The 13,254-nt window shown below is 38.3% G+C and overlaps 1 protein-coding gene across 1 annotated transcript in view; it reads right to left on the bottom strand.

Annotated features, from left to right (window-relative positions):
• UHRF2 (ubiquitin like with PHD and ring finger domains 2) overlaps nt 1–13,254 on the bottom strand; it is a 202,437-nt gene that overhangs the window by 45,972 nt on the left and 143,211 nt on the right. The window lies entirely within an intron of this gene.

Genomic DNA, 13,254 nt, shown 5'->3' on the forward strand with positions numbered 1-13,254 from the left:
TTCCCTCTTAAAAACCCCCAAATCCACAAGATTACAGAATTTTTTTACAAATAGCAAAATCTGTATTTTCCTCTAGCAGGCTTCAAAATTTTGATTTATTTTTATTTTTAAAAAGATTTTAACTGCCAGAACTTTATGTGGCCTTACATATATCTGAATATATTCAACCAACAAACACTTATTAAGTGTCTGCTATGGGTCAGGCACTTTGCTAAGTGCAGGGGACAGAAGGTTAAAAAATGCAATGCCTCCTGCCTTGAAGGAGATTACGAGATTACTTTCTATTGGAGGAAAGGGACACAGACATAAATAAGTATACATAAAATAAATACAAGGCAAATTTCGTTGGAGAGAGGGCACTAGTAGTTGGGTGAATCACAAAAGGCTTCACAAAGAGAAGGCAGTTGAACAGAGTTGTGAAGGGAAAAAAAAAGGATTTTAAGAGGCAGAAGGAAGGAAAACATTTTGTACACATGGAGTTCACTGCTTCACTTACAATTTTCATTTTTTCATCTTTATATACCAAAATGCTTGTTTGTTGATGAGTGTTAAATTTATAATAAAAATTTAAATACTGATATGGCAGCCAAGTTGATGATTAATCTGCCTATGGGGAATATTTTTCACATTGCTTATAGAGGTACTTATGAAAAATATACCAAATATACAATATGGTTCTGAGCGGCTCATCTAAAGATTGTAGATATCCAGGTAGATATTTAGGAGCAGTAGAAAGAACTGGAAAAATTTTCTCATGAAGATGGTGGCAAATCCCTATGCTTCTTCCCTAGGAAGAAACAGTGCTTGCCTCCTCCTACCTGTTTGACTACAGGCTTAAATTAAACCCTATGGGGGAGCTTGAAGACATGTCACATGAAGTATTCCTCTGTGTTTCAAGTTACTGCAGAGAATAAAGTGGTCTTGAAATAAGTGGAAGAAGATTTTCAAATTAGAAACAAAGAAGTCAAAAGACATGAAAAAGTTGAAGGGAATTCTGACCTGTGTCAGGAGTCCAGAAGGACTCAGAACAGAAAGGATTCTGGAAGATCATGGACCACTCTGGGTTAAAGTAACAGATTAAAAGACAGCAGAGCTTGATTCTGAGCATGAAGCAGCTGCTGCTGTTCTAAGGAAGTTAGCTGCATGCATATTTATTCTTTTTTTATTTTGCTTCTTTTTTGGAGGGGGAAGGCAGGGCAATTGGGGTTAAGTGACTTGTCCAAGGTCACAAGGCTAGTAAGTGTTAAGTGTCTGAGGCTGGATTTGAACTCAGGTCCTCCCAACTCCAGGGCCAGTGCTCTATTCACTGCTCCACCTAGCTTTCACTCAGCTGCATGCATATTGACAGGTGAGAAATTATCTTAAATATCTTAAAATGTCTTAAGGGGAAAATATGTAGAGATAAGATGACTGATACCCTGTCTCTTTGTCAACCTGAAATTAGAGAGAGGTCTCCTTTGGGACTATTTAGGATATGATGGAGAATCCTCCACAATTTGTTAAAATTGGTATCTAATACCTAAATCTGATAATTCAGGATACAAACTTTCATAACACGTCAAACTGGATGATATTTATAAGACTAATAACTGGAGGGGTGGAGCCAAGTGGCAGAGTAAAAGCAGAAACTTGCTTGAGCTCCAACCACCACCAACAGCTGTAAAAAAAAAAAAAATGGTTCTAAACAAATTGCCGTGTTACAGGACCCACAAAGTGACAGAGAGAAACATATCTCCCATTAAAGGCGGCCTGGCAGGCCAATAGGAAGGGTTTATCTCATGGGGCTGGGAGCAGAACGCAGTCTTGTGTGAGCTGCATGACCCACACCTGCAGCACAGATTGGCTAGAGCAGACATCAAGAAGCTGAATCACTGGCAGCTAGGGTGGTTTCCAGACTTCTCAACCCATAAACACCAAAGAGAAAGTAAAAGGTCAGTGGAGAAATAACTGAAGAATTGGTGTTATTAGTAAAAATGAAGTGACATCAGTAAAAAAACAAAACAAGCCTGTAATTAATAAAAGAGTAAGATAAGAGTAATAAAATAGAAAAAGACAAAACAACGGAGAAATTTGCTTAAAATGTAAACTAATGTATTCAATAAGCATGGTACAGTGAAAAGTTCTAGACTTGGATTCAGTGGACCAGGATTTGAGTTCCACCTTTGTTACCTACTTGTTGTATGACCCTGGACAAGTCACTTAATGCTTAGCTTCAGTTTCCTGATCTGTAACACAGGAACAGTATGATTTGTAGCACCTAACTCATGGGGTCACTGGTCATTATGGGGTAAAAAAAAATTATATAAATAAAGAGCTCTGCAAATTTTAAAGGCTATATGTTAGCTATTATTAATATTATCAACTTTTCTTCTCATATTATTCAATGGGGTTCAATTAGAAATGACCCAGGAACAAGTCACTATTTAGCTATTGATTCTTTTACATTTAACTAAAGTTCTAAGAAATACTGAACAGATTGATAAAACAAATTATTTTTGCGGCTTAAAGTATTAGGAAGTAAATTCATTCTTCGTAAGACTTGCTGACAGCATACTTGGTACACCTGCACTAGCAGGTAGGACAACAGAGATATGTATCTACATGATGTAACTATACTATAAATGCTTTTTATTTCAACTAGCTTAGAGATCAGTACTCAGTACAGTGAAATCTACTAAACACATTCTTAAGGTTTTATGAATCAATGTTATTTCCATGTGATTGTGGGCAGCACTTTTGGTCTGTGATAATGGTCTAGTAGCAGTAGAGTTTACTGGTTAATTTATCCAGGATATTTTGAGGACTGTATTGTAATTTGGAGGTTTGTCATTTGTCAGTCTATGAAAAGATAGTGAATATCCAACTCTAACTGCTAGATTGAGTCTTGCTAAGTATTATTTTCCTAAACTTTTATAGTCTACAGAGATGTGTTATACGATTTTTACTGTTTCCCTGCATAATCTACATTTTTCCTCATCAAGTCTGAGCAACCTAAGGATAATTTTTCAACAACAATAATAATGTGAGTCAGTCACTTGATGTTTCCTTCTCAATATTATTATCAACTTTGTTTATATAGGTATTGCCCATTAAGGGCCTTTTGATTCTGCTCTAGGATTTTAGCAATTTAATAGCTTCATCTAGCGGTAAACCATTTTTGGTTAAGTAGTATATACCTAATGTCAGTCTTTAATATTACTTGGTCAAATGACATCCATTTGTTCCAAAAAAAAAAAAATTTTTTTTTTTTTTTCTTTTTATCCTATTTTTTAAAAAGTACCAAAAATTTTTTTTTTTTTTTTTTTTGGTAAGAGAATGCTACTCTTTTCTTCTCTGGCTTAAGGTGACAGCTTTTATGTTTTATTAATATTGTATAGGTTTTGATTAGGATATTCACCAAATTTGTTTTACAATTCCAAAAGTTTACATTAAGACTTGGATATGTTAACTGATTGTCTTTCCTTTTCAGCTTTGATTTCAGGATACCAGTAAGATTATTAACATATTGGGGTGGTTAGGTGGCTCAGTGAATAGAGCACCAGCCCTGGAGTCAGGAGGACCTGAGTACAAATCTGTCCTCGGACACTTAACACACAAAAAACCTAGCTGTGTGACCTTGGGCAAATCACTTAACCCCAAATGCCCTCCAAAAAGCAGGAAAAAAAAAAGAGATTCTTAACATATTTAGTCATAGCCTTCTCCTTGATATTTTTATGCTATATTTTCGAAAGTACCACATTTTCTTTTCTTTTTTTTTTTTTTTGTGCTGTAACTTTGGACATTTTTATATGCATAGGAGAGTAGGCTAGGCATCCTGGTGTGGTAGCAGTAGATCTGTGTTCGAATGAAGCTCCAAAACATTTCTGATGAATGGCCAGGTGGACAAGTCATTGCCTCTCTTTGATTCCATTGAGGAAATTGCTTTTTGAGTAAAACTCAAAAATGCTATGGTCAACTAATAAACAAAGAGTTGGGGGAGCCCAAAAGGGCAGAACATTCACTTCTGGTTGAGAGGATCAAGATAGTTTTTGTGGAGGAAGGGGCATTTGAAGGATTTCTATAGTATGAGATTTCGACTGATGGAGATGAGGGTGGGAAAGATGAGGAAGGGCATTCCAGGGGAGATGACCCACTGAACACAGGATCCACAGAAGCAGAAAGAGGGAGGGGAAAATGACCTTGGAGTGGTCAATTGGTCCCTTGGAAAATACAGGGTGCATCCTAATAGAGAGGTAATGGACTCAAAGTGCAGACTGAGGCATTTTTGTGGACATGGCCAAACAGGAATGTTTTACTTGACTATAAATGTTTTATAGCAGGTTTTGCTTTTCTTTCTTCTTCAATGGGAGGTGGGGAGAAGGTAGGAGAGAGGATAGATCTTTGTGAAAATAAAATATAATTTAATAAAAAAAAATAGAAAATGCAGAAAGTAAAGAAAGCAGCCAAGATGGCGTAGTAGAAGCACAACATTCCCGTGGCTCCGGCTTCCACCCTCCCCAATCCATGTAAAGAGGGGACTCTAAACAAACTTTGGAGCTGCAGGACCCACAAAATGACACAGAGAAGCTAACCTCCTGCTGAGGACAGCCCAGCAGGCCCGCAGGAATCGGCCAGTGCAGCTCTCTGGAAGCTGAACCCAGCCCCACGCAGAGGCTTTAGCCCCAGGGTGGGCCTGACCAGCCGCCTACCAGAGGGACTCCAGATCAGCAGCAGCTGTGGCCGTTTTCAGATTTATCAATACACAGATGCAAAGGACAAGGTGAGAGGCCAGTGCAGTCTGGACTTTGGGACCCAGTAAGTGGGAGTACGAGAAACCGCTGAGACTCCGGCACAGCCTGCCAGCTCCACGTGGCGGCTTCAGCTCCTGGCCTACAGAGCGTAGTGGGACCAAGCACCAGTCTGAGGGGTCATCGCTCTTGCTTTAACCTGCTTGGATCTGGATTGCAGTCTAGGGTGGAGGTCCTGGGGTGTGTGTCCAGCTTGCCAGAGCGTGTGGAGACCTCAGAGAGGGCACCCATCTAATACCTCCGGCAGCTGAGAAAACCCCAGCGTTTGGAACGAAAGCTCCCCTGTCTGGTGGCAGAGTCCTACTGTGGCAAAAAGCCCAAAAGTCAAATAATTGAGTGGCAAAATGAGCAGGCAAAGGAAACAAAGCAGACAGAAGATTCCAACATTACACTCCTATTTTGGGGACAAGAAGGAGCAAGGCATGGAACAGGAGGAAAACAGTGAAGTCAGAACTCCTGCACCAAAAGCTTCAAAGGAAAATACAAGCTGGTTACAGGCCATAGAGGACCTTAAGAAGCAGATAAGAGAAGTGGAGGAAAAATTGGGAAGAGAAATGAGAACAATGCAAGAAAATTATGAAAAGAGAGTCAACAGCCTGACTGAAGAAAATAATACCTAAAAAAACAGACTGACTCAAATGGCAAAGGAGGCTCAAAAAGGCAATGAGGAGAAGAATGCCTTAAAAAGTCGAATTTGCCAAATGGAAAAAGAATCTCAAAAGCCATTCAATGAGGAGAATCATTGCTTTAGAATTAGATTGGAGCAAATGGAAGCTAATGACTTTATGAGAAATCAAGATGCTGTTAAACAGATCCAAACAAACGAAAGAATAGAAGGCAATGTGAAATATCTCATGGGAAAAACCACTGACCTGGAAAATAGATCCAGGAGAGATAATTTAAAAATTATTGGACTACCTGAAAGCCATGACTAAAGTAAGAACCTAGAAAGCATCCTCCAGGAAGTTCTCAAAGAAAACTGCCCTGATGTTTTAGTACCAGAGGGCAAAACAGAGGTTGAAAGAATCCACCTATCACCTCCTGAAAAAGATCCCAAAAAGAAAACTCCTAGGAATATTATAGCCAGGTTCCGGAATCCCCAGATTAAGGAGAGAATATTACAAGCAGCCAGGAAGAAACAATTTGAATATTGTGGAAACACAATCAGTATAACCCAGGATCTGGCAGCTTCTACACTGAGGGATCGAAGGGCTTGGAATGTTATATTCTGGAGGTCAAGGGAGCTGGGATTAAAGCCAAGAGTCACCTACCCAGCAAAACTGAGTATCATGTTTCAGGGGAAAATATGGTCATTCAGTGGAATAGAGGACTTTCAAGCATTCTTGCTGAAAAAACCAGAGTTGAATAGAAAATTTGACATTCAGATACAAGAAGCAAGAGAAGCATGAGAAGGTAAACAGGGAAAAGAAATCATAAGGAACTTACCAAAGTTGAACTATTAACATTCCTACGTGGAAAAACAATAATTGTAACTTATGAAACTTTTCTCAGTAGTTGAAGGGATTAGAAATATGTATATGTCTATATATGAGGGTATGTGGGCATATGAATACATATGTGAATGTGTGTATATATGTTTACAGGTATACATAGATAGAGGGCACAGGACCAATTTAACAGGAAGGGATGACACTTAAAAGGTGAAATTAAGAGGTGAGAGGAATACAATGAGAAGAGATGGGGAGAGACAGATTGGGGCAAACTATCTCATACAGAAGAGGCAAGGGAAAATGGTTACAATGGAGGGGAAGAATAGGAAGGCAAAAGGGAACGGGTCAACCTTATTCCCATTGAATCTGGCTTGAGGGAGCGAAATATACACTAAATAGGGTATGTCACCCTCCAGGAGAATGGGGGGGGGAAGGGGATGAGAGGGGGGATGATGGAAGGGAGGGCAGGTTGGGGGGGAGGGAAGTTGGAAGTACCCACTTTTGAAAAGGGACAGGATCAAAGTAGAGATTAGAACAAGTGGGAGGTGGGATAGGAAGGAGGGAAATATAGTCAGTCTTTTACAATATATCTACTATGTTATTGTTTTGCATTGGCTGCACATGTACAACCTATACTGAACTGCTTGTCTTCCCAGTGGGGGTGGGTGGCAGGGGAGGAAGGGAATGAATCTGGAATTGAAAGTTTTAAATTCAAATATTCAAATATACATATATGTGCGTGTGTGTATATGTATATATATGTATATACTATTATTAATACCATCTTACATGTAATTAAGAAATAAGATATACAGGCACTGAGGCATAGAGATCCACTGGAAAAGTCAAAACGGGTATGGGAGAAAATATGGGAGAGAGCAGACTGGAGGTGGGGATATCCTGTGGGACTGCTGTTTTGGGGGGATGTTTGGGGGAAAAATGGGGATAAAATTTGTAACTCAAAATCTGGCGGAAACGAATGATGTAAATCAGAAGTTAATAAAGCATTAAAAAAAAAGTAAAGAAAGCAGTAAATCAACCAGAAAAAAAAAACACAGAAAATGCAAGTATATTAAGCACTTCCTAGTGAAATGAGTGCTAGACTTGAAATCTGGAGGACCTGGATTCACATCCTGCCACTTCCTAGATGGATAATATTGAGCAAGTGGTTAATTTAAGCCTCATCTCACTCCTCTATAAAATAGGGCTTAGGGGATAGGGGCTTCTGAGGTTCTTTTCAGCTCTAAATCTGTAATCCTATGGAGAGTTAGTATGGTCCCATGGTTAGGGAGCTGGTCTTGGAGTCAGGAAATTTTACCTTCTGACATTAGCTACGAATCCTTGCACCTAAAGGAGATAAGTCATGGAATCTCTATGATAGGTCTTCTATTCAACTGTCAAATTATCTTCCTAAAACACAGGTCTGACCATTCCTTTCCCTTCTCCCTTATTCAACAAACTCCAGTGGCTCCCTGGATCAAATACAAAATGTTTTTCTTGGCATTCGAAGCCCTTCGTAACAGTTTCTTTCTAACTTTCTAGTTGTCTTACACCTTACTCCCCAAAACATGCTTTGCTATCCAGTGACACTGGCCTTCTGACTATTCCTCTCAAATGCTCTAGCTCCTGACTCAAGGCATTTTTCCTGGCTATACCAGAGTCAATGTCAATAGTAACAGTTTCTCTTTTGGCCAGCAATCTTTTTTTTTTTTTTTTAACTTTTAAAATAGATACAGGACATATGGTAGAAAATACCACATTTTCATGATTGTTATGAATATTATTGTTCTGTTGGAAGACAAAACAGTAGACAGTGGGAGAAGGAGCAAAATAAGATCAAAGAACAACTTAACTGAAAGTAGAAGAGCTCAGGAAGATCATTTATGTGTCAATAGATTCACTTAAAAATATGAAATCTGATTTGACAGTTCAGAAAATTTGCATCCCTCACCCCCCCAAATTTCTGACATTTCAGGGACAGAATCTAGGCCAGTAGAATCTTCAAGATGCTAACAAGAAAAAATACTATAATTAACTCAGATACATTGTCAAATGCTGGCTCCATGCTGACAGATAATTTTTACAAGGAACTTAGGAGAAAAAATATTACTTATTAAGTGATACTAGGTTCAAACTCAAATCAGGATTATTTGTCAAATAAGAAAATAATATGAAAAATTAAATATTGAAATAAATGTAAATTATGTTATTAAATATTATTCAATGGAAATATCATATTGAAAACAGTCATTGAAACTGGGTTACATCCTATGATAAACTACCCTATCACTACTACAGGAAGGAGAAAATTAATATTTAATTCTCTAGAATGCTTCCAAGAATTTCTTCATGAAAATGCATGTTCTTTGATATGTAAATTAATCTTAAAGCAGGGCATCAAGGAATAAAGGAAGCTAGATCTGGTTAAGAACTTCAATATGCAAATGAATTATGTAATTCAATAAGGCAAAGTCTCAGGAAAGTTGAAAACTTTGTGTCACTAAAAAGGAATTCAATTTAACAAGTTAGAAAAGATTATTAAAACCTGGGATTTTCGTGAATTATAGTGGTCTCAAGTTGTTGGGGGCATTACAATGACAAAAATGCCATGCTGAAGAATATCAGGAAAAAAATGACTTGGATTCAACTAACAAATAAATACTAGAAAAAGTCCGTATGGATTGGCTTAATTGGTTACTAATGAGCTTGGGAGAGGGAGAACAAAATTAAATAATGAAATATACTTAACGTTTTAAGTAACAATAAACTTGAAGGGAGGAATGAATAAAGGAATTATTTTGATAGTATTATAAATAAGTAGTAAGAAAATTGAAACTAGGAAAGAGCAGACAATCCCAGTGTTTAAACACTTCTACCTCTAAAAAAAATGGAGGTAGGGTAGGGAAGTTAAAAGCAATGAAAAACTTAAGAGGTAATACCAGAAATTTAGAGAATGTGAAGTTATGCATGGAGTTTTTTTTATCTGTGTCTGACAGTTAATAATATGTACCAGTTCTGGTGCAATGGATTATTACTGTGCCAAAAGAGTTGATCTATATGAAGAATTCAACGAAATCTAAGAAGACTTAAATGAAGTGATGCAGAGTAAAGAAGGCAGAACCAAAAGCTTAATATCAATATACTTTATGATAAAAGGCAAGAATACACATATACACACACAAAAAAATCAGTATTAACTAAAAGGCAAATAATGTTCAAAAGGCATCTAAAATACACATACAGAGAGGATTCTGGGAAGATGGTAGAGTAGGTCAGAAAATTCCAAGCTCTCAAGACTTTCCCCCACAAAAGAAATAAAATAATGCCTCAGGGCAAACAATGAGCAATTAAAAAAAAAAGTAAGAGTAGAGGCAGAACAGGGGACCTTGCAAGATACTTAGAGATGATCTAAAGAAAAATTCCAGGACAGGAATAGTCCGTGAGAAGAGTAAACACCTCCAGGTTAGGTCAGCTTACACAACAAGTTGTAACGCCTGGGGTTAACTGGGTTGTGAGGCTACCTTGACCCCAGACCGCAGCCACAGGAACTTTTACTCCCAGGAAGTTGGGTGTCTGAGCTAGGGAAGATTGAGGGAACCACTGCTGACAAGGAATGCCAGACCCAGCTGTGCTGCAGAGATGAGGCTGGGGGCAAGAAGGAACCAACACAAGCGCAATGGATTTAGAAGCAGTTGGGATGGGGATGCTGCTGACTGTGGGCATTTACAGGAGACTGGATGTCTTGGTTTTGGTTCCAGGCCAGAGGGTAGAACTGAAGGAGGATCTAAGGCCAGAGGCACTATCCCCTATACTGAAGGACTAGAGGCGATTACAAAAATTAAGCTACGTCAAATAAAAAAAAAATGCAGAGGCAAAGGAAAAAGAATCCAACCACAAAGTCAGTTCCTATTGGAATAGAGAAGACCTGGGGTTTGTCTTCAGAGGATACTGAAGCAAAGAAACGCTCTTCTGCCCCAAAGAGTAACATCACATGGTCACCTACCCAAAAAGAATTCACAGAAGAAACTTAAAACAGAAGAAAATATGAAACTCATCATAAGAAAAACAATTGATATGGAGAACAGATCAAGAAGAGGAAACATAAAAATAATTCGACAACTTGAAAGCTATGATAAAAAAAAATCTTGATACAAGAAATAATTAAAGAAAATTGTCCTGAAGTATTAGAACAAGAAGGGAAAGTAGAAATAGAAAAAAAAATCAACTCATCACCACCTGAAAGAGATTCTACAAGGAAAACCCACAGGAATATCAGTCAAATTCTGAAACCCCCAGCTCAAGGATAAAATATTAAGAACAAGAAAAAAAATTAAATATGGTGGTGCCATAATTAGAGTCACACAAGACCAAGCAGCAGCAACATGAAAAGACCACAGGTCTTGGAACACTATCTATCAAAGAGCAAAGGAGCTGGAGCTCCAGCCGAAAATTTCATACTCAACAAAACTAAGCATAATCTTGAATGAAAAGAAAATGGACATTTTATGAATTGTCAGACTTTCTGGGCTTTGTTTAAAAAAAACCAAACAAACCTTAATTTAATAAAAAATTTGACATACAAGAGCAATATAAGGTACATACCAAAGATTAGTTACAAGGGACTCTATAAGGACAGATTATTTACCTTTGATGAATATAAAATATAAAACATATGTCTAAGATTGATATTAGTAATTGGATAGTTTATAAGAAAGATTGGGACAGAAATGAGTATGACATAACTTTAAAAAGTAAAACTGTTTAGGAATAGAGAAAGTGTAATTTTCTTATCCAAATGAGGTACAAGAGGAAGAACTGACAGAAGAATTAGATGGGGGACAAGGGCTGTTAGTTTTGGAAACCTACTTTCACTGGGAATGGGTTCAAGAGGGAACAGTACATATATATCTAGAAGAAAATAAAAGTTTTCTAAATTAATAAAGAAGTAAAATGTTAAGGGGATAGGCAGAGGGGAGAGGGCAAGGAAGGTATCTCTAGAGGGGAGAATGAGTGAATAGGTTAAAGGGGGGGGTTATAGAAGGGCGTTTGGATTAATGGGAATGGGAAGATAAGGAAGGGAGAAAAAGATCAGGAGGAGAACTTGTGGGGGAAAGTATATGTCTATATATGTATGAATGTATCTATATATAAATAAATCTGTGCTTAATTGTAGCCTTCTCGGGTAGGGGTGGGAGGAAGGGTGAGAAAAGAACAAAGTAAAAGTACACAGCACAGAAGAAAAGAAAACTTACAAGGAAACAAAGATAGTCAACACAACACACAGTATTTATTATATAGGTTTTCTTGAAATGTAAACTTGTTGCTATATATTTTGAATCTTCTCTTACATTCTGTTGTGCACATGATGTGCTTTTTTTCTTTTCTTATTTTACATATAAAAGTTTCAATATTTAGGTTCATAATATGTTCCTTTTTCTTTATTGCGTATTTTAAGTTTTTGTATTTAACTTTAAAAATAAGAAATGGAAAAAAAATTAAAAAGCACATACAACAATTTAGTACTTTTTTATGGTGCCAATTTTAAATAGATTTTATTCTCCAAGACAATTGCATTTCCACTTGTTTACAGTACTGATAAAGTGCAATGTTGTTCACTTCTCTCCCTCTGCACACGTTCAAGTATTCAGAACACCCAGATTTACACAGTAGCTTAAATGTTACTTTTAAACTGCTACTGCCTTGGCTACAAAATTGAGTCCTTCAATTTTTGGAAAGCTGTGTGGAATGCTCTTTCTTCTGGTGTGTTTAGTCGACCTCTTCAATGGTGGGTCCAGAAGAAGCACCTCCAGATGGGGCTGCTCCACCCCCTGGGAACCCACCAGGCATGGAGGCATGCCCCCTGCACTCTGGTACAGCTTAGTAATGATGGGGTTGCAGACCCTCTCCAATTCTTTCTGCTGATGCTCATATTCTTCCTTCTCAGCAGTCTGGTTCTTATCTAGCCAGTCATTTCATTACACTTGTCAAGGATCTTCTGTTTGTCTTCATCATCAATTCTGCCTTGCAGTTTTTCATCCTCTACAGTTGCTTTCATGTTGAAAACACAAGATTCAAGAGAATTCTTGGAAGACACCTTGTCTCTCTGCTTTTCATCCTCAGCTTTGTATTTCTCAGCCTCCTGGACCATACACGCTCAATTTCTTCTTTGCTCAGACATCCTTTTATCATTGGTGATGGTGATCTTGTTCTCCTTGCTTGTGCTCCTATCCACAGCAGAAACACTGAAGATGTCATTTGCATCAGTGTCAAATTTTACTTCAATCTGAGGAACACTCCTGGGTGCTAGGGGAATTCCTGTGAGCTCAAGTTTGCCAAGCAGGTAGTTATCCTTTGTCATTGCTCTCTCACCTTCATAAACCTGAATAAGCACACCAGGCTGGTTGTCTGAATAGGTGGTAAAGGTCTGTGTCTGCTTGGTGGGGATGGTGGTATTATGTTTGATCAGAACAATCATAACTCCACCAACAGTTTCAATTCCAAGGGAAAGAGGAGTGACATCCAACAACAGCAAATCCTGCACATTGTCAGATTTATCTTCAGACAAAATGGCAGCCTGGACAGCTGCACCATAAGCAACAGCCTCATCAGGACTGATACTCTTGTTGAGCTCCTTGCCATTGAAGAAGTCTTGCAGAAGCTTCTGGATTTTGGGGATTCGAGTGGAACCACCCACTAGGACGATGTCATGAATCTGAGACTTATCTAGCTTGGCATCTCTTAAGGCCTTTTCCACAGGGTCCAGCATGCCATGGAAGAGATACAGCATTCAGCTCTTCGAAACGGGCCTAGGTGATTGATGTATAGAAATTGACACCTTCATAGAGGGAGTTGATCTCAATACTGGCCTGGGTACTGGAAGACAGGGTACACTTTGCACGTTTACAAGCAGTGCGAAGACGGCAAACAGCCCTCTTGTTCTCACTGATGTCCTTGTGTTTTCACTTGAACTCAGCAATGAATCGGTTGACCATTTGGTTGTCAAAGTCCTCCCCACC

Source organism: Petaurus breviceps, unplaced genomic scaffold, assembly GCF_028583685.1.
Source record: "Petaurus breviceps papuanus isolate PSGF00001 unplaced genomic scaffold, PetGlider_PUasm1.0 187, whole genome shotgun sequence".
Classification (NCBI taxonomy): Eukaryota; Metazoa; Chordata; class Mammalia; order Diprotodontia; family Petauridae; genus Petaurus; species Petaurus breviceps.